A 23,646-nucleotide genomic window follows, 5' to 3' on the forward strand; every position below is an offset into this window, starting at 1 on the left:
GATGTGTTCACATGTAATCCAGTCGTCGCACTGCTCCGGGTGTTTGGAGCGCCGACTGTTCTTGTGTTCATCGACATATGGGGTCACCAAGGTAGAGTTCTGTAGAACTGTGTAGTGTGCTTGAGACCAAGATTATCCGTCCCTGCATATTATTGAGTCCCCTCCAAGCGTGCCTTTTCCAGTCAGTCTCCCCTCATACCGCGATTTAGGGAGACCTATCTTCTTAAGGCCAGGAATGAAGTCAACACAAAACCCAATGACATCCTCTGTTTGATGGCCCATGGAGATGCTTCCTTCTGGCCTAGCGCGGTTACGGACATATTTCTTTAGGACTCCCATGAACCTCTCAAAGGGAAACATATTGTGTAGAAATACGGGTCCCAGAATGACAATCTCGTCGACTAGATGAACTAGGACGTTCGTCATGATATTGAAGAAGGATGGTGGGAACACCAGCTCGAAACTGACAAGACATTGCGCCACATCACTGTTGGAAATATGCCCTAGAGGCAATAATAAAATGGTTATTACTATATTTCTTTGTTCATGATAATTGTCTATTGTTCATGCTATAATTGTGTTATCCGAAATTGTAATACATGTGTGAATACATAGACCACAACATGTCCCTAGTGAGCCTCTAGTTGACTAGCTCGTTGATCAACAGATAGTCATGGTTTCCTGACTATGGACATTGGATGTCATTGATAACGGGATCACATCATTAGGAGAATGATGTGATGGACAAGACCCAATCCTAAGCATAGCACAAGATCGTGTAGTTCGTTTGCTAGAGCTTTTCCAATGTCAAGTATCATTTCCTTAGACCATGAGATCGTGTAACTCCCGGATGCCGTAGGAGTGCTTTGGGTGTACCAAACGTCACAACGTAACTGGGTGACTATAAAGGTACACTATAGGTATCTCTGAAAGTGTCTGTTGGGTTGACACGGATCGAGACTGGGATTTGCCACTCCGTATGACGGAGAGGTATCTCTGGGCCCACTCGGTAATGCATCATCATAATGAGCTCAAAGTGACCAAGTGGTTGGTCACGGGATCATGCACTACGGTACGAGTAAAGTGACTTGCCGGTAATGAGATTGAACAAGGTATTGGGATACCGACGATCGAATCTCGGGCAAGTAACGTACCGATTGACAAAGGGAATTGTATACGGGATTGATTGAATCCTCGACATCGTGGAACATGTGGGAGCCAACATGGGTATCCAGATCCCGCTGTTGGTTATTGACCGGAGAGTCGTCTCGGTCATGTCTGCATGTCTCCCGAACCCGTAGGGTCTACACACTTAAGGTTCGGTGACGCTAGGGTTGTAGAGATATTAGTATGCGGTAACCCGAAAGTTGTTTGGAGTCCCGGATGAGATGCCGGACGTCACGAGGAGTTCCGGAATGGTCCGGAGGTGAAGAATTGTATATAGGAAGTCCAGTTTCGGCCACCGGGAAAGTTTCGGGGGTCACCGGTATTGTACCGGGACCACCGGAAGGGTCCCGGGGGTCCACCGGGTGGGGCCACCTACCCCGGAGGGCCCCATGGGTTGAAGTGGGAGGGGAACCAGCCCCTGGTCGGCTGGTGCGCCCCCCCTGGGCCTCCCCTGCGCCTAGGGTTGGAAACCCTAGGGGTGGGGGCGCCCCCCACTTGGCTTGGGGGGAAGCCACCCCCTTGGCCGCCGCCCCCCTTGGAGATTGGATCTCCCAGGGGCCGGCGCCCCCCCCAGGCCCCCTATATATAGTGGGGGGAGGGAGGGCAGCCGCACCACAGCCCCCGGCGCCTCCCTCTCCCTCCCGTGACACATCTCCCTCCTCCCGCGGCGCTTGGCGAAGCCCTGTCGGAATCCCGCTACTTCCACCACCACGCCGTCGTGCTGTTGGATCTCCAACAACCTCTCCTTCCCCCTTGCTGGATCAAGAAGGAGGAGACGTCGCTGCCCCGTACGTGTGTTGAACGCGGAGGTGCCGTCCGTTCGGCGCTCGGTCATCGGTGATTTGGATCACGATGAGTACGACTCCATCAACCCCGTTCACTTGAAAGCTTCCGCTCGCGATCTACAAGGGTATGTAGATGCACTCCTGTCCCTCGTTGCTAGATGACTCCATAGATTGATCTTGGTGATGCGTAGAAAATTTTAAATTTCTGCTACGATCCCCAACAGTGGCATCATGAGCTAGGTCTATGCGTAGTTTCTATGCACGAGTAGAACACAAAGCAGTTGTGGGCGTCGATATTGTCAATTTACTTGTCGTTACTAGTCTTATCTTGATTCGGCGGCATCGTGGGATGAAGCGGCCCGGACCGACCTTACACATACGCTTACGTGAGACAGGTTCCACCGACTGACATGCACTAGTTGCATAAGGTGGCTAGTGGGTGTCTGTCTCTCCCACTTTAGTCGGATCGGATTCCATGAAAAGGGTCCTTATGAAGGGTAAATAGAAATTGGCATATCACGTTGTGGTTTTACGTAGGTAAGAAACGTTCTTGCTAGAAACCTATAGAAGCCACGTAAAAACATGCAACAACAATTAGAGGACGTCTAACTTGTTTTTGCAGCATATGCCTTGTGATGTGATATGGCCAAAAGGATGTCATGAATGAAATATATGTGATGTATGAGATTGATCATGTTCTTGTAATAGGAATCACGACTTGCATGTCGATGAGTATGACAACCGGCAGGAGCCATAGGAGTTGTCTTTATTTTTGTATGACCTGCGTGTCATTGAATACCGCCATGTAAATTACTTTACTTTATTGCTAAACACGTTAGCAATAGAAGTAGAAGTAATCGTTGGCGTGACAACTTCATGAAGACACGATGATGGAGATCATGGTGTCATGCCGGTGACGAAGATGATCATGGCGCCCCGAAGATGGAGATCAAAGGAGCAATATGATACTGGCCATATCATGTCACTATTTGCTTGCATATGATGTTTATCATGTTTTGCTTCTTATTTGCTTAGTACGACGGTAGTAAGTAAGATGATCCCTTATAATAATTTCAAGAAAGTGTTCCCCCTAACTGTGCACCGTTGCGAAGGTTCGTTGTTTCGAAGCACCACGTGATGATCGGGTGTGATAGATTCTAACGTTCGAATACAACGGGTGTAAGCCAGATTTACACACGCAATACACTTAGGTTGACTTGACGAGCCTAGCATGTACAGACATGGCCTCGGAACACGGAAGACCGAAAGGTCGAGCATGAGTCGTATAGAAGATACGATCAACATGAAGATGTTCACCGATGTTGACTAGTCCGTCTCACGTGATGATCGGACACGGCCTAGTTGACTCGGATCATGTTTCACTTAGATGACTAGAGGGATGTCTATCTGAGTGGGAGTTCATTGAATAATTTGATTAGATGAACTTAATTATCATGAACTTAGTCTAAAATCTTTACAATATGTCTTGTAGATCAAATGGCCCACGCTAATGTTGCCCTCAACTTCAACGCGTTCCTAGAGAAAACCAAGCTGAAAGATGATGGCAGCAACTATACGGACTGGGTCCGGAACCTGAGGATCATCCTCATAGCTGCCAAGAAAGATTATGTCCTAGAAGCACCGCTAGGTGACGCACCCATCCCAGAGAACCAAGACGTTATGAACGCTTGGCAGTCACGTGCTGATGATTACTCCCTCGTTCAGTGCGGCATGCTTTACAGCTTAGAACTGGGGCTCCAAAAGCGTTTTGAGCAACACGGAGCATATGAGATGTTCGAAGAGCTGAAAACGGTTTTCCAAGCTCATGCCCGGGTCGAGAGATATGAAGTCTCCGACAAGTTCTTCAGTTGTAAGATGGAGGAAAACAGTTCTGTCAGTGAGCACATACTCAAAATGTCTGGGTTGCACAACCGCTTGACTCAGCTGGGAGTTAATCTCCCGGATGACGTGGTCATTGACAGAATCCTTCAGTCGCTTCCACCGAGCTACAAGAGCTTTGTGATGAACTTCAATATGCAGGGGATGGAAAAGACCATTCCTGAGGTATATTCAATGCTGAAATCAGCGGAGGTGGAGATCAGAAAGGAACATCAAGTGTTGATGGTGAATAAAACCACTAAGTTCAAGAAAGGCAAGGGTAAGAAGAACTTCAAGAAGGACGTCAAGGGAGTTGCCGCGCCCGGTAAGCCAGTTGCCGGGAAGAAGCCAAAGAATGGACCCAAGCCTGAGACTGAGTGCTTTTATTACAAGGGAAGTGGTCACTGGAAGCGGAACTGCCCCAAGTACTTAGCGGACAAGAAGGCCGGCAACACCAAAGGTATATGTGATATACATGTAATTGATGTGTACCTTACCAGTACTCGCAGTAGCTCCTGGGTATTTGATACCGGTGCGGTTGCTCATATTTGTAACTCAAAACAGGAGCTGCGGAATAAGCGGAGACTGGCGAAGAACGAGGTGACGATGCGCGTCGGGAATGGTTCCAAGGTCGGTGTGATCGCCGTCGGCACGCTACCTCTACATTTACCTACGGGATTAGTTTTAAACCTCAATAATTGTTATTTAGTGCCAGCTTTGAGCATGAACATTGTATCTGGATCTCGTTTAATGCGAGATGGCTACTCATTTAAATCCGAGAATAATGGTTGTTCTATTTATATGAGAGATATGTTTTATGGCCATGCCCCGCTGGTCAATGGTTTATTCTTAATGAATCTCGAACGTGATGTTACACATATTCATAGTGTCAATACCAAAAGATGTAAAGTTGATAATGATAGTCCCACATACTTGTGGCACTGCCGCCTTGGTCACATTGGTGTCAAACGCATAAAGAAGCTCCATGCTGATGGACTTTTAGAGTCTCTCGATTATGAATCATTTGACACATGCGAACCATGCCTCATGGACAAAATGACCAAGACTCCGTTCTCCGGGACAATGGAGCGAGCAACCAACTTATTGGAAATCATACATACTCTTGTGTGCGGTCCAATGAGTGTTGAGGCTCGCGGTGGCTATCATTATGTTCTCACTCTCACTGATGACTTGAGTAGATATGGGTATGTCTACCTAATGAAACACAAGTCTGAGACCTTTGAAAAGTTCAAGGAATTTCAGAGTGAGGCTGAGAATCAACGTGACAGGAAAATAAAGTTCTTGCGATCAGATCGTGGAGGGGAATATTTGAGTCACGAGTTTGGCACACACTTAAGGAAATGTGGAATAGTTTCACAACTCACGCCGCCTGGAACACCTCAGCGTAATGGTGTGTCCGAACGTCGTAATTGCACTCTATTGGATATGGTGCGATCTATGATGTCTCTTACCGATCTACCGCTCTCATTTTGGGGCTATCCTTTAGAGACTGCCGCATTCACTTTAAATAGGGCTTCGTCGAAATCCATTGAGACGACACCGTATGAATTATGGTTTGGGAAGAAACCTAAGCTGTCGTTTCTAAAAGTTTGGGGATGCGATGCTTATGTCAAGAAACTTCAACCTGAAAAGCTCGAACCCAAGTCGAAAAAATGTGTCTTCATAGGATTCCCCAAGGAAACCATTGGGTATACCTTCTACCTCAGATCCGAAGGCAAGATCTTTGTTGCCAAGAATGGGTCCTTTCTGGAAAAAGAGTTTCTCTCGAAAGAAATAAGTGGGAGGAAAGTGGAACTTGATGAAGTACTACCTCTTGAAGCGGAATGTAGCGCAGCTCAGGAAAATGTTCCTGTGGTGCATGCACCGACTAGAGAGGAAGTTAATGACGATGATGATCAAGGTACTTCGGATGAAGCTCCTACTGAACTTCGTAGGTCCACAAGGACACGTTCCGCGCTAGAGTGGTACGGCAACCCTGTCTTGAAAATCATGTTGTTAGACAACGGTGAACCTTCGAACTATGAAGAAGCAATGGCGAGCCCAGATTCCGACAAATGGCTAGAAGCCATGAAATCCGAGATAGGATCCATGTATGAAAACGAAGTATGGACTTTGACTGACTTGCCCGATGATCGGCGAGCCATAGAAAATAAATGGATCTTTAAGAAGAAGACAGACGCGGATGGTAATGTGACCATCTATAAGGCTCGACTTGTCGCTAAGGGTTATCGACAAGTTCAAGGGGTTGACTACGATGAGACTTTCTCACCCGTAGCGAAGCTGAAGATAGTCCGAATCATGTTAGCAATTGCTGCATTCTATGATTATGAGATATGGCAAATGGACGTCAAAACGGCATTCCTTAACGGCTTTCTTGAGGAAGAATTGTATATGATGCAGCCGGAAGGTTTTGTCGATCCTAAGAATGCTAACAAGGTATGCAAGCTCCAGCGCTCCATCTATGGGCTGGTGCAAGCATCTCGGAGTTGGAACATTCGATTTGATGAGATGATCAAAGCGTTTGGGTTTATACAGACTTATGGAGAATCCTGTGTTTACAAGAAAGTGAGTGGGAGCTCTGTAGCATTTCTCATATTATATGTGGATGACATACTATTGATGGGAAATGATATAGAATTCTTGGAAAGTATAAAGGCCTATTTGAATAGGTGTTTTTCAATGAAGGACCTTGGAGAAGCTGCTTATATATTAGGCATCAAGATCTATAGAGATAGATCAAGACGCCTCATTGGTCTTTCACAAAGTACGTACCTTGACAAGATATTGAAGAAGTTCAATATGGATCAGTCCAAGAAGGGGTTCTTGCCTGTATTGCAAGGTGTGCAATTGAGCATGGCTCAATGCCCGACCACGGCAGAAGATAGAGAAAAGATGAGTGTCGTCCCCTATGCCTCGGCCATAGGGTCTATTATGTATGCCATGCTGTGTACCAGACCTGATGTAAACCTTGCCGTAAGTTTGGTAGGAAGGTACCAAAGTAATCCCGGCATGGAACACTGGACAGCGGTCAAGAATATCCTGAAGTACCTGAAAAGGACTAAGGATATGTTTCTCGTATATGGAGGTGACGAAGAGCTCGTCGTAAAGGGTTACGTCGACGCTAGCTTCGACACAGATCTAGATGACTCTAAGTCACAAACCGGATACGTGTATATTTTGAATGGTGGTGCAGTAAGTTGGTGCAGTTGCAAGCAAAGCGTCGTGGCGGGATCTACATGTGAAGTGGAGTACATGGCGGCCTCAGATGCAACACAAGAAGCAATCTAGATAAAGGAGTTCATTACCGACCTAGGGGTGATTCCCAATGCGTCGGGCCCGATGACTCTCTTCTGTGACAACACTGGAGCTATTGCCCTTGCCAAGGAGCCCAGGTTTCACAGGAAGACCAGGCATATCAAGCGCCGCTTCAACTCCATTCGTGAAAATGTTCAAAATGGAGACATAGATATTTGTAAAGTACATACGGACCTGAATGTAGCAGATCTGTTGACTAAACCTCTCCCTAGAGCAAAACATGATCAACACCAGAACTCTATGGGTGTTCGATTCATCACAATGTAACTAGATTATTGACTCTAGTGCAAGTGGGAGACTGTTGGAAATATGCCCTAGAGGCAATAATAAAATGGTTATTATTATATTTCTTTGTTCATGATAATTGTCTATTGTTCATGCTATAATTGTGTTATCCGGAAATCGTAATACATGTGTGAATACATAGACCACAACATGTCCCTAGTGAGCCTCTAGTTGACTAGCTCGTTGATCAACAGATAGTCATGGTTTCCTGACTATGGACATTGGATGTCATTGATAACGGGATCACATTATTAGGAGAATGATGTGATGGACAAGACCCAATCCTAAGCATAGCACAAGATCGTGTAGTTCGTTTGCTAGAGCTTTTCCAATGTCAAGTATCATTTCCTTAGACCATCAGATCGTGTAACTCTCGGATGCCGTAGGAGTGCTTTGGGTGTACCAAACGTCACAACGTAACTGGGTGACTATAAAGGTACACTATAGGTATCTCTGAAAGTGTCTATTGGGTTGACATGGATCGAGACTGGGATTTGTCACTCCGTATGACGGAGAGGTATCTCTGGGCCCACTCGGTAATGCATCATCATAATGAGCTCAAAGTGACCAAGTGGTTGGTCACGGGATCATGCATTACGGTATGAGTAAAGTGACTTGCCGGTAACCAGATTGAACAAGGTATTGGGATATCGACGATCGAATCTCGGGCAAGTAACGTACCGATTGACAAAGGGAATTGTATATGGGATTGATTGAATCCTCGACATCGTGGTTCATCCGATGAGATCATCGTGGAACATGTGGGAGCCAACATGGGTATCCAGATCCCGTTGTTGGTTATTGACCGGAGAGTCGTCTCGGTCATGTCTGCATGTCTCCCGAACCCGTAGGGTCTACACAGTTAAGGTTCGGTGATGCTAGGGTTGTAGAGATATTAGTATGCGGTAACCCGAAAGTTATTCGGAGTCCCGGATGAGATCTTGGACGTCACGAGGAGTTTTGGAATGGTCCGGAGGTGAAGAATTGTATATAGGAAGTCCAGTTTCGGCCACCGGGAAAGTTTCGGGGGTCACCGGTATTGTACCGGGACCACCGGAAGGGTCCCGGGGGTCCACCGGGTGGGGCCACCTATCCCGGAGGGCCCCATGGGTTGAAGTGGGAGGGGAACCAGCCCCTGGTCGGCTGGTGCGCCGCATCCTTGGGCCTCCCCTGCGCCTAGGGTTGGAAACCCTAGGGGTGGGGGCGCCCCCCACTTGGCTTGGGGGGAAGCCACCCCCTTGGCCGCCGCCCCCCTTGGAGATTGGATCTCCCAGGGGCCGGCGCCCCCGCAGGCCCCCTATATATTGTGGGGGGAGGGAGGGCAGCCGCACCACAGCCCCCGGCGCCTCCCTCTCCCTCCCGTGACACATCTCCCTCCTCCCGCAGCGCTTGGCGAAGCCCTGTCGGAATCCCGCTACTTCCACCACCACGCCGTCGTGCTGTTGGATCTCCATCAACCTCTCCTTCCCCCTTGCTGGATCAAGAAGGAGGAGACGTCGCTGCCCCGTACGTGTGTTGAACGCGGAGGTGCCGTCCGTTCGGCGCTCGGTCATCGGTGATTTGGATCACGACGAGTACGACTCCATCAACCCCGTTCACTTGAACGCTTCCGCTCGCGATCTACAAGGGTATGTAGATGCACTCCTATCCCTCGTTGCTAGATGACTCCATAGATTGATCTTGGTGATGCGTAGAAAATTTTAAATTTCTGCTACGATCCCCAACAGTGGCATCATGAGCTAGGTCTATGCGTAGTTTCTATGCACGAGTAGAACACAAAGCAGTTGTGGGCGTCGATATTGTCAATTTACTTGCTGTTACTAGTCTTATCTTGATTCGGCGGCATCGTGGGATGAAGCGGCCCGGACCGACCTTACACATACGCTTACGTGAGACAGGTTCCACCGACTGACATGCACTAGTTGCATAAGGTGGCTAGCGGGTGTCTGTCTCTCCCACTTTAGTCGGATCGGATTCCATGAAAAGGGTCCTTATGAAGGGTAAATAGAAATTGGCATATCACGTTGTGGTTTTACGTAGGTAAGAAACGTTCTTGCTAGAAACCTATAGAAGCCACGTAAAAACATGCAACAACAATTAGAGGACGTCTAACTTGTTTTTGCAGCATATGCCTTGTGATGTGATATGGCCAAAAGGATGTCATGAATGAAATATATGTGATGTATGAGATTGATCATGTTCTTGTAATAGGAATCACGACTTGCATGTCGATGAGTATGACAACCGGCAGGAGCCATAGGAATTGTCTTTATTTTTGTATGACCTGCGTGTCATTGAATACCGCCATGTAAATTACTTTACTTTATTGCTAAACACGTTAGCCATAGAAGTAGAAGTAATCGTTGGCGTGACAACTTCATGAAGACACGATGATGGAGATCATGGTGTCATGCCGGTGACGAAGATGATCATGGCGCCCCGAAGATGGAGATCAAAGGAGCAATATGATACTGGCCATATCATGTCACTATTTGCCTGCATATGATGTTTATCATGTTTTGCTTCTTATTTGCTTAGTACGACGGTAGTAAGTAAGATGATCCCTTATAATAATTTCAAGAAAGTGTTCCCCCTAACTGTGCACCGTTGCGAAGGTTCGTTGTTTCGAAGCACCACGTGATGATCGGGTGTGATAGATTCTAACGTTCGAATACAACGGGTGTAAGCCAGATTTACACACGCAATACACTTAGGTTGACTTGACGAGCCTAGCATGTACAGACATGGCCTCGGAACACGGAAGACCGAAAGGTCGAGCATGAGTCGTATAGAAGATACGATCAACATGAAGATGTTCACCGATGTTGACTAGTCTGTCTCACGTGATGATCGGACACGGCCTAGTTGACTCGGATCATGTTTCACTTAGATGACTAGAGGGATGTCTATCTGAGTGGGAGTTCATTGAATAATTTGATTAGATGAACTTAATTATCATGAACTTAGTCTAAAATCTTTACAATATGTCTTGTAGATCAAATGGCCCACGCTAATGTTGCCCTCAACTTCAACGCGTTCCTAGAGAAAACCAAGCTGAAAGATGATGGCAGCAACTATACGGACTGGGTCCGGAACATGAGGATCATCCTGATAGCTGCCAAGAAAGATTATGTCCTAGAAGCACCGCTAGGTGACGCACCCATCCCAGAGAACCAAGACGTTATGAACGCTTGGCAGTCACGTGCTGATGATTACTCCCTCGTTCAGTGCGGCATGCTTTACAGCTTAGAACCGGGGCTCCAAAAGCGTTTTGAGCAACACGGAGCATATGAGATGTTCGAAGAGCTGAAAACGGTTTTCCAAGCTCATGCCCGGGTCGAGAGATATGAAGTCTCCGACAAGTTCTTCAGTTGTAAGATGGAGGAAAACAGTTCTGTCAGTGAGCACATACTCAAAATGTCTGGGTTGCACAACCGCTTGACTCAGCTGGGAGTTAATCTCCCGGATGACGTGGTCGTTGACAGAATCCTTCAGTCGCTTCCACCGAGCTACAAGAGCTTTGTGATGAACTTCAATATGCAGGGGATGGAAAAGACCATTCCTGAGGTATATTCAATGCTGAAATCAGCAGAGGTGGAGATCAGAAAGGAACATCAAGTGTTGATGGTGAATAAAACCACTAAGTTCAAGAAAGGCAAGGGTAAGAAGAACGTCAAGAAGGACGTCAAGGGAGTTGCCGCGCCCGGTAAGCCAGTTGCCGGGAAGAAGCCAAAGAATGGACCCAAGCCTGAGACTGAGTGCTTTTATTACAAGGGAAGTGGTCACTGGAAGCGGAACTGCCCCAAGTACTTAGCGGACAAGAAGGCCGGCAACACCAAAGGTATATGTGATATACATGTAATTGATGTGTACCTTACCAGTACTCGCAGTAGCTCCTGGGTATTTGATACCGGTGCGGTTGCTCATATTTGTAACTCAAAACAGGAGCTGCGGAATAAGCGGAGACTGGCGAAGAACGAGGTGAAGATGCGCGTCGGGAATGGTTCCAAGGTCGGTGTGATCGCCGTCGGCACGCTACCTCTACATTTACCTACGGGATTAGTTTTAAACCTCAATAATTGTTATTTAGTGCCAGCTTTGAGCATGAACATTGTATCTGGATCTCGTTTAATGCGAGATGGCTACTCATTTAAATCCGAGAATAATGGTTGTTCTATTTATATGAGAGATATGTTTTATGGTCATGCCCCGCTGGTCAATGGTTTATTCTTAATGAATCTCGAACGTGATGTTACACATATTCATAGTGCGAATACCAAAAGATGTAAAGTTGATAACAATAGTCCCACATACTTGTGGCACTGCCGCCTTGGTCACATTGGTGTCAAGCGCATGAAGAAGCTCCATGCTGATGGACTTTTAGAGTCTCTCGATTATGAATCATTTGACACATGCGAACCATGCCTCATGGGCAAAATGACCAAGACTCCGTTCTCCGGAACAATGGAGCGAGCAACCAACTTATTGGAAATCATACATACTCTTGTGTGCGGTCCAATGTGTGTTGAGGCTCGCGGTGGCTATCGTTATGTTCTCACTCTCACTGATGACTTGAGTAGATATGGGTATGTCTACCTAATGAAACACAAGTCTGAGACCTTTGAAAAGTTCAAGGAATTTCAGAGTGAGGTTGAGAATCAACGTGACAGGAAAATAAAGTTCTTGCGATCAGATCGTGGAGGGGAATATTTGAGTCACGAGTTTGGCACACACTTAAGGAAATGTGGAATAGTTTCACAACTCACGCCGCCTGGAACACCTCAGCATAATGGTGTGTCCGAACGTCGTAATTGCACTCTATTGGATATGGTGCGATCTATGATGTCTCTTACCGATCTACCACTCTCATTTTGGGGCTATCCTTTAGAGACTGCCGCATTCACTTTAAATAGGGCTTCGTCGAAATCCATTGAGACGACACCGTATGAATTATGGTTTGGGAAGAAACCTAAGCTGTCGTTTCTAAAAGTTTGGGGATGCGATGCTTATGTCAAGAAACTTCAACCTGAAAAGCTCGAACCCAAGTCAAAAAAATGTGTCTTCATAGGATACCCTAAGGAAACCATTGGGTATACCTTCTACCTCAGATCCGAAGGCAAGATCTTTGTTGCCAAGAATGGGTCCTTTCTGGAAAAAGAGTTTCTCTCAAAAGAAATAAGTGGGAGGAAAGTGGAACTTTATGAAGTACTACCTCTTGAAGCGGAAAGTAGCGCATCTCAGGAAAATGTTCCTGTGGTGCATGCACCGACTAGAGAGGAAGTTAATGACGATGATGATCAAGGTACTTCGGATCAAGCTCCTACTGAACTTCGTAGGTCCACAAGGACACGTTCCGCGCTAGAGTGGTACGGCAACCCTGTCTTGAAAATCATGTTGTTAGACAACGGTGAACCTTCGAACTATGAAGAAGCAATGGCGAGCCCAGATTCCGACAAATGGCTAGAAGCCACGAAATCCGAGATAGGATCCATGTATGAAAACGAAGTATGGACTTTGACTGACTTGCCCGATGATCGTCGAGCCATAGAAAATAAATGGATCTTTAAGAAGAAGACAGACGCGGATGGTAATGTGACCATCTAGAAGGCTCGACTTGTCGCTAAGGGTTATCGACAAGTTCAAGGGGTTGACTACGATGAGACTTTCTCACCCGTAGCGAAGCTGAAGTCCGTCCGAATCATGTTAGCAATTGCTGCATTCTATGATTATGAGATATGGCAAATGGACGTCAAAACGGCATTCCTTAACGGCTTTCTTGAGGAAGAATTGTATATGATGCAGCCGGAAGGTTTTGTCGATCCTAAGAATGCTAACAAGGTATGCAAGCTCCAGCGCTCCATCTATGGGCTGGTGCAAGCATCTCGGTGTTGGAACATTCGATTTGATGAGATGATCAAAGCGTTTGGGTTTATACAGACTTATGGAGAATCCTGTGTTTACAAGAAAGTGAGTGGGAGCTCTGTAGCATTTCTCATATTATATGTGGATGACATACTATTGATGGGAAATGATATAGAATTCTTGGAAAGTATAAAGGCCTATTTGAATAGGTGTTTTTCAATGAAGGACCTTGGAGAAGCTGCTTATATATTAGGCATCAAGATCTATAGAGATAGATCAAGACGCCTCATTGGTCTTTCACAAAGTACGTACCTTGACAAGATATTGAAGAAGTTCAATATGGATCAGTCCAAGAAGGGGTTCTTGCCTGTATTGCAAGGTGTGCAATTGAGCACGGCTCAATGCCCGACCACGGCAGAAGATAGAGAAAAGATGAGTGTCGTCCCCTATGCCTCGGCCATAGGGTCTATTCTGTATGCCATGCTGTGTACTAGACCTGATGTAAACCTTGCCGTAAGTTTGGTAGGAAGGTACCAAAGTAATCCCGGCATGGAACACTGGACAGCGGTCAAGAATATCCTGAAGTACCTGAAAAGGACTAAGGATATGTTTCTCGTATATGGAGGTGACGAAGAGCTCGTCGTAAAGGGTTACGTCGACGCTAGCTTCAACACAGATCTAGATGACTCTAAGTCACAAACCGGATAAGTGTATATTTTGAATGGTGGGGCAGTAAGCTGGTGCAGTTGCAAGCAAAGCGTCGTGGCGGAACTACATGTGAAGTGGAGTACATGGCGGCCTCAGAGGCAGCACAAGAAGCAATCTAGATAAAGGAGTTCATTACCGACCTAGGGGTGATTCCCAATGCGTCGGGCCCGATGACTCTCTTCTGTGACAACACTGGAGCTATTGCCGTTGCCAAGGAGCCCAGGTTTCACAGGAAGACCAGGCATATCAAGCGTCGCTTCAAATCCATTCGTGAAAATGTTCAAAATGGAGACATAGATATTTGTAAAGTACATACGGACCTGAATGTAGAAGATCTGTTGACTAAACCTCTCCCTAGAGCAAAACATGATCAACACCAGAACTCTATGGGTGTTCGATTCATCACAATGTAACTAGATTATTGACTCTAGTGCAAGTGGGAGACTGTTGGAAATATGCCCTAGAGGCAATAATAAAATGGTTATTATTATATTTCTTTGTTCATGATAATTGTCTATTGTTCATGCTATAATTGTGTTATCCGGAAATCGTAATACATGTGTGAATACATAGACCACAACATGTCCCTAGTGAGCCTCTAGTTGACTAGCTCGTTGATCAACAGATAGTCATGGTTTCCTGACTATGGACATTGGATGTCATTGATAACGGGATCACATCATTAGGAGAATGATGTGATGGACACGACCCAATCCTAAGCATAGCACAAGATCGTGTAGTTCGTTTGCTAGAGCTTTTCCAATGTCAAGTATCATTTCCTTAGACCATGAGATCGTGTAACTCCCGGATGCCGTAGGAGTGCTTTGGGTGTACCAAACGTCACAACGTAACTGGGTGACTATAAAGGTACACTATAGGTATCTCTGAAAGTGTCTGTTGGGTTGACACGGATCGAGACTGGGATTTGTCACTCCGTATGACGGAGAGGTATCTCTGGGCCCACTCAGTAATGCATCATCATAATGAGCTCAAAGTGACCAAGTGGTTGGTCACGGGATCATGCATTACGGTACGAGTAAAGTGACTTGCCGGTAACCAGATTGAACAAGGTATTGGGATATCGACGATCGAATCTCGGGCAAGTAACGTACCGATTGACAAAGGGAATTGTATATGGGATTGATTGAATCCTCGACATCGTGGTTCATCCGATGAGATCATCGTGGAACATGTGGGAGCCAACATGGGTATCTAGATCCCGCTGTGGGTTATTGACCGGAGAGTCGTCTCGGTCATGTCTGCATGTCTCCCGAACCCGTAGGGTCTACACACTTAAGGTTCGGTGACGCCAGGGTTGTAGAGATATTAGTATGCGGTAACCCAAAAGTTGTTCTGAGTCCCGGATGAGATCCCGGACGTCACGAGGAGTTCTGGAATGGTCCGGAGGTGAAGAATTGTATATAGGAAGTCCAGTTTCGGCCACCGGGAAAGTTTCGGGGGTTACCGGTATTGTACCGGGACCACCGGAAGGGTCCCGGGGGTCCACCGGGTGGGGCCACCTATCCCGGAGGGCCCCATGGGCTGAAGTGGGAGGGGAACCAGCCCCTGGTGGGCTGGTGCGCCCCCCCTTGGGCCTCCCCTGCGCCTAGGGTTGGAAACCCTAGTGGTGGGGGCGCCCCCCACTTGGCTTGGGGGGGGGGGGGAAGCCACCCCATTGGCCACCGCCCCCTTGGAGATTGGATATCCCAGGGGCCGGCGCCCCCCCAGCGCCCCTATATATAGTGGGGGGGAGGGAGGGCAGCCGCACCACAGCCCCTGGCGCTTCCCTCTCCCTCCCGTGACACATCTCCCTCCTCCCGCAGCGCTTGGCGAAGCCCTGTCGGAATCCCGCTACTTCCACCACCACGCCGTCATGCTGCTGGATCTCCATCAACCTCTCCTTTCCCCTTGCTGGATCAAGAAGGAGGAGACGTCGCTGCTCCGTACGTGTGTTGAACGCGGAGGTGCCGTCCGTTCGGCGCTAGGATCATCGGTGATTTGGATCACGACGAGTACGACTCCATCAACCCCGTTCACTTGAACGCTTCCGCTCGTGATCTACAAGGGTATGTAGATGCACTCCTCTCCCTCGTTGCTAGATGACTCCATAGATTGATCTTGGTTATGCGTAGAAAATTTTAAAGCAACAACATATTAGTACATTTCTGTGTGGACGTGCCCGCTAGCTGCTTCCTAACACAAGAGGCACCATATGTAATCAGCAAAGGTAATACTAATAGTATGGTGAATAGCAGCATACATTTTACCAAATTTGAAAGGTTTAGCATCTGGCCTTTGCACTGCTAGCTTGCACATATAAAGGACAAATAATCAAAGCACCGATAACTCTTCAAGGAGAGGTTTCAGCTCTGCTGACACTTCGAGGTATCCGTTTTAAGGGGCGGTCTCCTTCACCAACAAGGAAAATAAGAAAAAACAGTACAAGCATATATAATTTTGTACAGACTAGGAAAATTGAAATAAGTGTGACATCCTTGACTATTCTCTTAAAATATAAGAGTGGCAAAATAATATGCACACAAAGATGGCATATGGTTTAGGGACGTAAAGGATAAATCGCTTTCAATCTTTCAAGTGACACGCGGCACAAAAAGCACAACCCTTGGGCTAGACTCTAAGAGGACAATATAGAGAGAAAATGTATACTAGTGCAAAAAAATATACCACATCTAGCATATGTATAAAACGTTTGACAGGTGCCGGTGAGGATGGTATATAGTACATCGCGTTGAAAACCATTTGGCATACAAAAATTAAGCTCGATCTGAGCTTCTAAAAAGCTATGTTGTTTATTTACAATAAACGACGTACGCTGTCATAATGACCGCGATAAGCATGCAGCCAACAAAGCATAGCAAATACAACAATCTCTGTTGGCGATCCAGGACACACGGCTGCTGATTCTTCTTCCTCCTATTACTCCTCTTTCTCTTCTTCCGCAGATTCCCTCGAGAGTCATCCTCAGGGAGAAAGAAGGAAGAACCGCCTTGGGCCATGTTGAGGTACTTGGGGAAGACGCATGGGCAGCACATTGCACTACAAAAAAAACATCCGTGACATTTTGGGCCGAACAATTTTTTTTCTATCATACTTATGACATTTCTATGACGATAATTGTGACAAAACCCGGTATCATCATAGATGTGGTGAGCTCCTACTTCTATGACAAAAAATCATGCTAGAAAATGGGCTTTTCGTCCTGGGCGGGCCGGAGACGCAGTTGCATGACATTCTTTGGGCCGTCCATGACGGAGAAAACTGTGGTAGAAGCGAGGGCGAGGAAAATATCAGGGGAGTTCCCGGTTACGGTGGGTGGTCGGGGCTGAGCGATGCGTGTTTCTCTCGTACGTATGCACGTGTGTGCGAGGCGTTGCGCTCTAACTGAACCCGAGCGAGGCGTTGGGCTCTAACCGAACCCGAGCGATTGCACTGCAGGCTACGTGTTACTGAACCCGAGCGATCGATCGATCCTTGCTGTTAACTGAACCCAAGTGATTCCTTCGCTGCTGCTGCTAACTGAAGCCGATCGAACACTGCTGCCTCCTTCCCTTGATGAACAGTGAGCGTTGTTGGGGGGTTTGGATGAACAGTTCCCGGTGGGGGTTGGGTGAACAGGACCCCGTGGTAGTAGAGGCCGTTGCTGCTGGATGAACAGGACACCGATCGATCGAGCCGGTGGATGAACAGGACCCCGTGGAGAGCTGGATGAACAGGACCCGTTGAGGGCTAGTTGAACAGTAGCCGTTGGAGGGTTGGATGAACAGTAGCCCGTGGAGGGGTGGTTGAACAGGACCCCCGTGGAGAGGGTTGGTTGAACAGTAGCGGGTGGAGGAGCGCGCGGTGGAGGCCGGATGAACAGGAGCCCATGGATGAACAGTCGTAGGTGGAGGCTGGAGGAGGTCGACGTTGGATGAACATGAGCCCGTGGAGGCTGGAGGAGGTCGAGGGTGGAGATGAACAGTATCTCGTGGAGTCCTGTTTTGCGGTACGCCACACCCCTCCCGATGAACAGGACCCCCATTTCGACCGTAGTGCTCCAACACAAGTCCGTTTCCTCCGTTTTGTGGTACGCCACACCCCTCCCGATCAACAGGACCCCGTTTCGACCGTAGGAGGTCCGTTTCCTCCGTTTTGCGGTACGCCAGACCCCTCCCGACGAACAGGATCCCTTTTCCACCGTGGCTGGTCGAACACAAGGCCGTTTCCTCCAATCTGCGGTACGCCAGGGCCTCGTTTCCATCGCCTGTTCCATCCAAGCCGGTTGGCTCCCGATGAACAGCACGCGTTCCGTTGCCTCCCGATGAACACGACGCATTCCGTTGCCTCCCCATGGACACGAAGACGACGCAGTTTCTCTGTTGCGACCCAGCCACAACCTTGTACACGAGCGCTGGCCGTACGTATGCGTGAGTAGGCGTTTGAGACTGAGGGAGTCCTGGACTAAGGGGTCCTCGGGCGTCCGGCCTGTTATCCATGGGCCGGACTGATGGGCTGTGAAGATACGAAGGCCGAAGACAATACCCGTGTCCGGATTGGACTCTACTTGGCGTGGAAGGCAAGCTAGGCGACCTATTATGAAGATTTCCTCCTATGTAACCGACCTCATGTAACCCTAGACCTCTCTGGTGTCTATATAAACCGGAGAGCATAGTCCGGATAGGACAGATTCATTACCATATACTCATAGGCTAGACTTCTAGGGTTTATCCATTACGATCTCGTGGTAGATCAACTCTTGTAACACTCATATTCATCGAGATCAATCAAGCAGGAAGTAGGGTATTGCCTCCATTGAGAGGGCCCGAACCTGGGTAAACATTATGTCCCCTGTCTCCTGCACTACTACAAAAACAGCTATAGCCAATATGGACACTAATGGCGCACTATGCATGTGGTGCGCCATTACTAAATAGTAATGGCGCACCATGTGTTGGTGCGCCATTAGTAATTTTTTTATTTTTTCAAAACTAGTAAAGGCACACCAGTGGATAGTGCGCCATTACTAGTTAAACTAGTAATGGCGCACCACTCCCACGGTGCGCCATTAGTAAATATGTTTCAATTTTTTTTCAAATTCTTTTTAATTTTATTTTCTAAACTAGTAATGGCGCACCACTCCCACGGTGCGCCATTAGTAGTTTGGCCCAAACATTTCCCCGAATGCAACCCCCCCCCCCCCCGGACCGCCTTTTCAGTTTTAAAAAAATAAAAGAAAATGATAGAAATGTCAAAAAAATAAAAGAAAATAAGATTCCCATGTGATATGTGGTCTAGTTGTTAGCAAAATTTACAAACATGAATTTTCGACTTTTTTGCAAAATCTCTCGAGAATTTGTAAAATGGGCATAACTTTTGCATACGAACTCGGATGAAAAAGTTTTTTATATGAAAAATCATCAACTCGAAAATTTACATCCGAATTTAACCAGGGGAACACCGTTAAACATTTTCAAAATCCTCAAAAACCTAACAGAAAAAAAGTTACGGGGCTTTTAAGATCTATAAAGGCAAAAAAATTCAAAAAAAAACAAACTCAGTAATGGCGCACCTGCCCACGGTGTGGCATTACTATCTTCCCGCCTTCCAAGTTCAAAATAAATCACAAAAAAAAAGTTAGTAATGGCGCACCTGCCCACGGTGCACCATTACTATGCCGTATATATGGCTGGGCGGGTCCTCTCCTCCACTCCACCTCCCCTCCACTCCATCTCCTCCTCTCCTCCACTCCATCTCCCCTTCTCTCCTCCACCATACTCCGCTCCTCCTCTCCGGCGACCTCCTCCTCATCCTCTCCGGCGACCTCCTCCTCCTTCTCTCCGGCGACATCCTCCTCCCTCCTCTCCTCCCCTCCCCTCACGGTTTCTCCTCCCTCCCCTCCGGTGATCTCCTCCTCCCTCCTCTCCGGTGATCTCCTCCTCCCTCCTCTCCGGTGATCTCCTCCTCCATCCTCTCCGGTGAGCTCCTCCTCCCTCCTCTCCTCCCCTCCCCTCACTGGTGCGCCATTAGTATCTGGTATACTGATGGTGCGCCATTAGTATAGGCCACGGTGCGCCATTAGTATTTAATACTAGTGGCGTGGTACTAGTGGCGCACCAGTAGTGCGCCATTAGTAGGCAAAACTGGTGCACCACTAGTAGGCCTTTTCCTAGTAGTGCTGTTACCATCGATCCTAGACGCACAGTTCGGGACCCCCTACCCGAGATTCGCCGGTTTTGACACCAAGATTGGTGCTTTCATTGAGAGTTCCACTGTGCCATTGACGAAAGGTCCGATGGCTCCTTCGATCGTCAGTCATGACGTGGTCCAGGGAGAAACCTTTCTCCCCGGGAAAATCTTTGTGTTCGGCGGCTTCGTACTGCGGGCCAACTCACTTGGCCATCTGTAGCAGGTCGATAGCTACGACCCTGGCCATCAGGTCGGATTTGGAAGCTCGAACTACGTCACGGATATCCGTAGAGACTTGATCTTCGATGGATTTGAGACCGCGGCGATCGCTCCCCTTCTCTCCGATGAACATGACGTAAATCTGTCATCGGAGCACACCCAGGAGATGGATCCTGTTGCTGCAACGGCCTTAGAACCAAAGCAGACCACGCTCTCCGAGGCCATAAAGTCCGCGGCGTTGGAGCCGCACATGGACTCGACATCCTGCAATGCTTGCGTCAACGGAACCCCGGACTCGTCTCCGACTACACGTTCCGGACCGGATACACCTGCGGAGACCGAGCTAGATCGGTTGTCAATTTTTGAATTTAGCGCCGCAGACATCTTCCAGCATTCGCCTTTGGGTGACGTACTAAATTCTTTGAAGAACTTGACCCTAGAGGAAGACTCACAGCCGAACTATATTCGGTTCGAGCTAGAGGCGGATGACGAGGAATTTTGCTTCCCACCCGCCACCCACTTCATAGCCACCGTCGACGACTTAACCGACGTGCTTGACTACGGCTCCGAAGACATCACCGGTATGGACGACGATGTCGACAATGAGCAAGGCCAAGACCCGCCATTCACTGGACGTTGGGCGGCCACCTCCTCGTACGACGTGTACATGGTTGATACACCCAAAGGATCTGGCGACGACAAAGAAGAGCCGGATAAGAACAAACCCTCTGAGACGCAGTCCAAGCGTCGGCGCCCCAAATGCCGCTCTAAGCCTCGTCGCTCAAAGGATGGCAACACTGGTACCGGAGAAAATAGCACTCTAGGTGACGCCGAAAACAATGAAGACCACGTCGGTGCGGCATCCGAACAGGAGGAACATGACAACAGGCAAGACAACCCTGATGAACAGGCCACAGAAGATAACTCGGAGGACGATAGTTACCATCCACCCTCCAAGGAAGAGACAAGCCTCGGCAATGAAGACTTCATCGTGCCGGAGGACCCTGTGGAGCAGGAGCGCTTTAAGCTTCAGCTTATAGCCACTGCAAGGAGCCTGAAAAAGAAACAGCAGCAGCTTCAAGCCGAACAAGATCTGCTCGTAGACAGATGGACTAACGTCCTGACTGCCGAAGAATACGGCCTCAAGCGCCCAGCTAAGAGCTACCCAAAACGCATATTGCTACCTCAATTCGACGAGGAAGCACCGGAGCACACATCTCCCTCGGGTAATGTGGAACGACCACCGTGTTGTCGAGACAGGGTGGCCGACCGGCCACCCCGCGGTCGGGATAAAGCGGTCGACAGAGTAGCGCCGCCCGAGGTTGGGGTGGGAGGTGAGGTCGCCTCACCGTTGGGGCCTCCGCTTCCCCACGTCCTCTTTCCCGAGGAGGAGCACATCGTCGGCAGCAACCACGCTGAAAGCACGGTGCACGAGCGCATCTGCGGCCGAGCTCACACGCCCCACATCGACACCTCGGCCACTTGCTCCCCTCGCGCTGTGTGGCGGCGCTCTCATGGATGCTCAAGAAAGAGACCAGCGATCAATAACGCGAGCGCGGCCGCCAGCATGGGCAGCTCGATGAGGAACGCCGACGGCGCCCGCGTGTTCTCGTGGATGGCCAGGCTCAGCCGTCCGCGGCGACGCCCGAAGGACGTCACCGCCGGCGCGTGGTCCGCGAGGAGGGCCCTGCTGCGGCTGTGCCGCCCGAGCAGCGCGGCCATCTTGCAGTACATCTTGAAGAGCCCCACGACGGCGGCGCCGATGCTGCCATGCTTGGTCCAGCGCCCCAGGCGAGCAGGCCAGCCGCCTTATCGGCCTCCGTCGCGACGCCTCGGCCCATTCCCCATTCCTGGCCGCGGGCGGGATGTTGGAGATGCAGTCGCTGGCGTTGGCGGCCGCTGCACGCGTGACGCGGGAGATGTGGTCGCTGGCGCTCACGTCCACCTGGAGAGGCCGAGAGGGCCGAAGGCGGGGGGGATTATGAGACGGCCGTCGTCCAACGAGGCGGGCACCTTCCGCACCGACGAGCTCGCCGACGAGAGCCCAGCCGAAGCTGCCCCCTTCCACCTTCTCTGCCACCGGATAGGATGAAGAAAGGAGTGCGGGCGTAATTCTAAACAATGTAGGGGTTAATTTGTAAAATCGAAACGTTTTTCCAGATTCACTTACGCAGGGATGGCGGGTTTAATTCCTAAAAACCACAGGGACCTTTGTGTAAAACGTCCGCGACGGTGAACCCGGCAGACTCAACCCGTGCTTTATTATTAGGGAAAGATTTTAGTTTAAATCAAGTTGAAACCCTAGGACAATAATGTAGTCCTGCTAATCTGCTCTCAATATGAGCTATTTATGTGTTCCGATTAGTTAAGAAAAATTGCGAGGACCGATTAGTTATTCTTTGCATAATATGCTAAGATGCTGGTCTACTTGTCAGGTTATTTTCAGCTAGAAAAGTCCATATCAGATGAAACCGTCAGGACATAAACCAAAGTTAAACAAACGTGTGTTGAATTCTAGTAGTTTTCAAGCTAAGAAGAAGGAAAAATAAAAAACATTGGTAATATTTCTATGTACTATCTTTTTCTAACGTAGCAAGATGCTTTTGAATGCCTATCCTAGGGAAAAAATGAAACAAGACAAAAGATTCGTCATTTTCATTTATTGAGAAGAAAAGAGTTGCCTAGTTAATTAGAGGAAAAATGGGTGAAAACCTAGATTATATCCTACCACGGGGCACACTCGGACAACCTAGCCATAAACGCTAGGCAGTCGACCAAAGCGTCGAGGACATGTCAGCTCCAATTTTTCTAAAGAGCTTCACCGGAGAAAAGTGCAAGACTGACACCGACCTAGTCCAGCGCAACATTCAGAGATCACTGCCAGCTAAAAACCATCCTCATGGAGTCATCGGTGGCGCAGTGGCCCAGCCGACCTCAGCTCCGACTTCTCTGACACAACATGAAACCAGCATAGGCGCGCCCATTGGCGCACTTGGTCGTCGACACCAGAAGGACAAGCTGCGACCCGGCTCCGCTCGCCACCATCGTCGACACCACATGAGTCGCAACTCCATCCACCCACTTTGCCAGACGGACACCAGCTGACCGCAATGCCATGCACATCCGGCCCACAGGAAGCACCAATGGAACCAAGATCATCCAGACGACACCCTAAAGAGGGGAAACGTGGCTAAAGACGTCACCACCGCCCGACCCTGCA

Source organism: Aegilops tauschii, chromosome 3 (genome assembly GCF_002575655.3).
Source record: "Aegilops tauschii subsp. strangulata cultivar AL8/78 chromosome 3, Aet v6.0, whole genome shotgun sequence".
Taxonomy (NCBI): Eukaryota; Viridiplantae; Streptophyta; class Magnoliopsida; order Poales; family Poaceae; genus Aegilops; species Aegilops tauschii.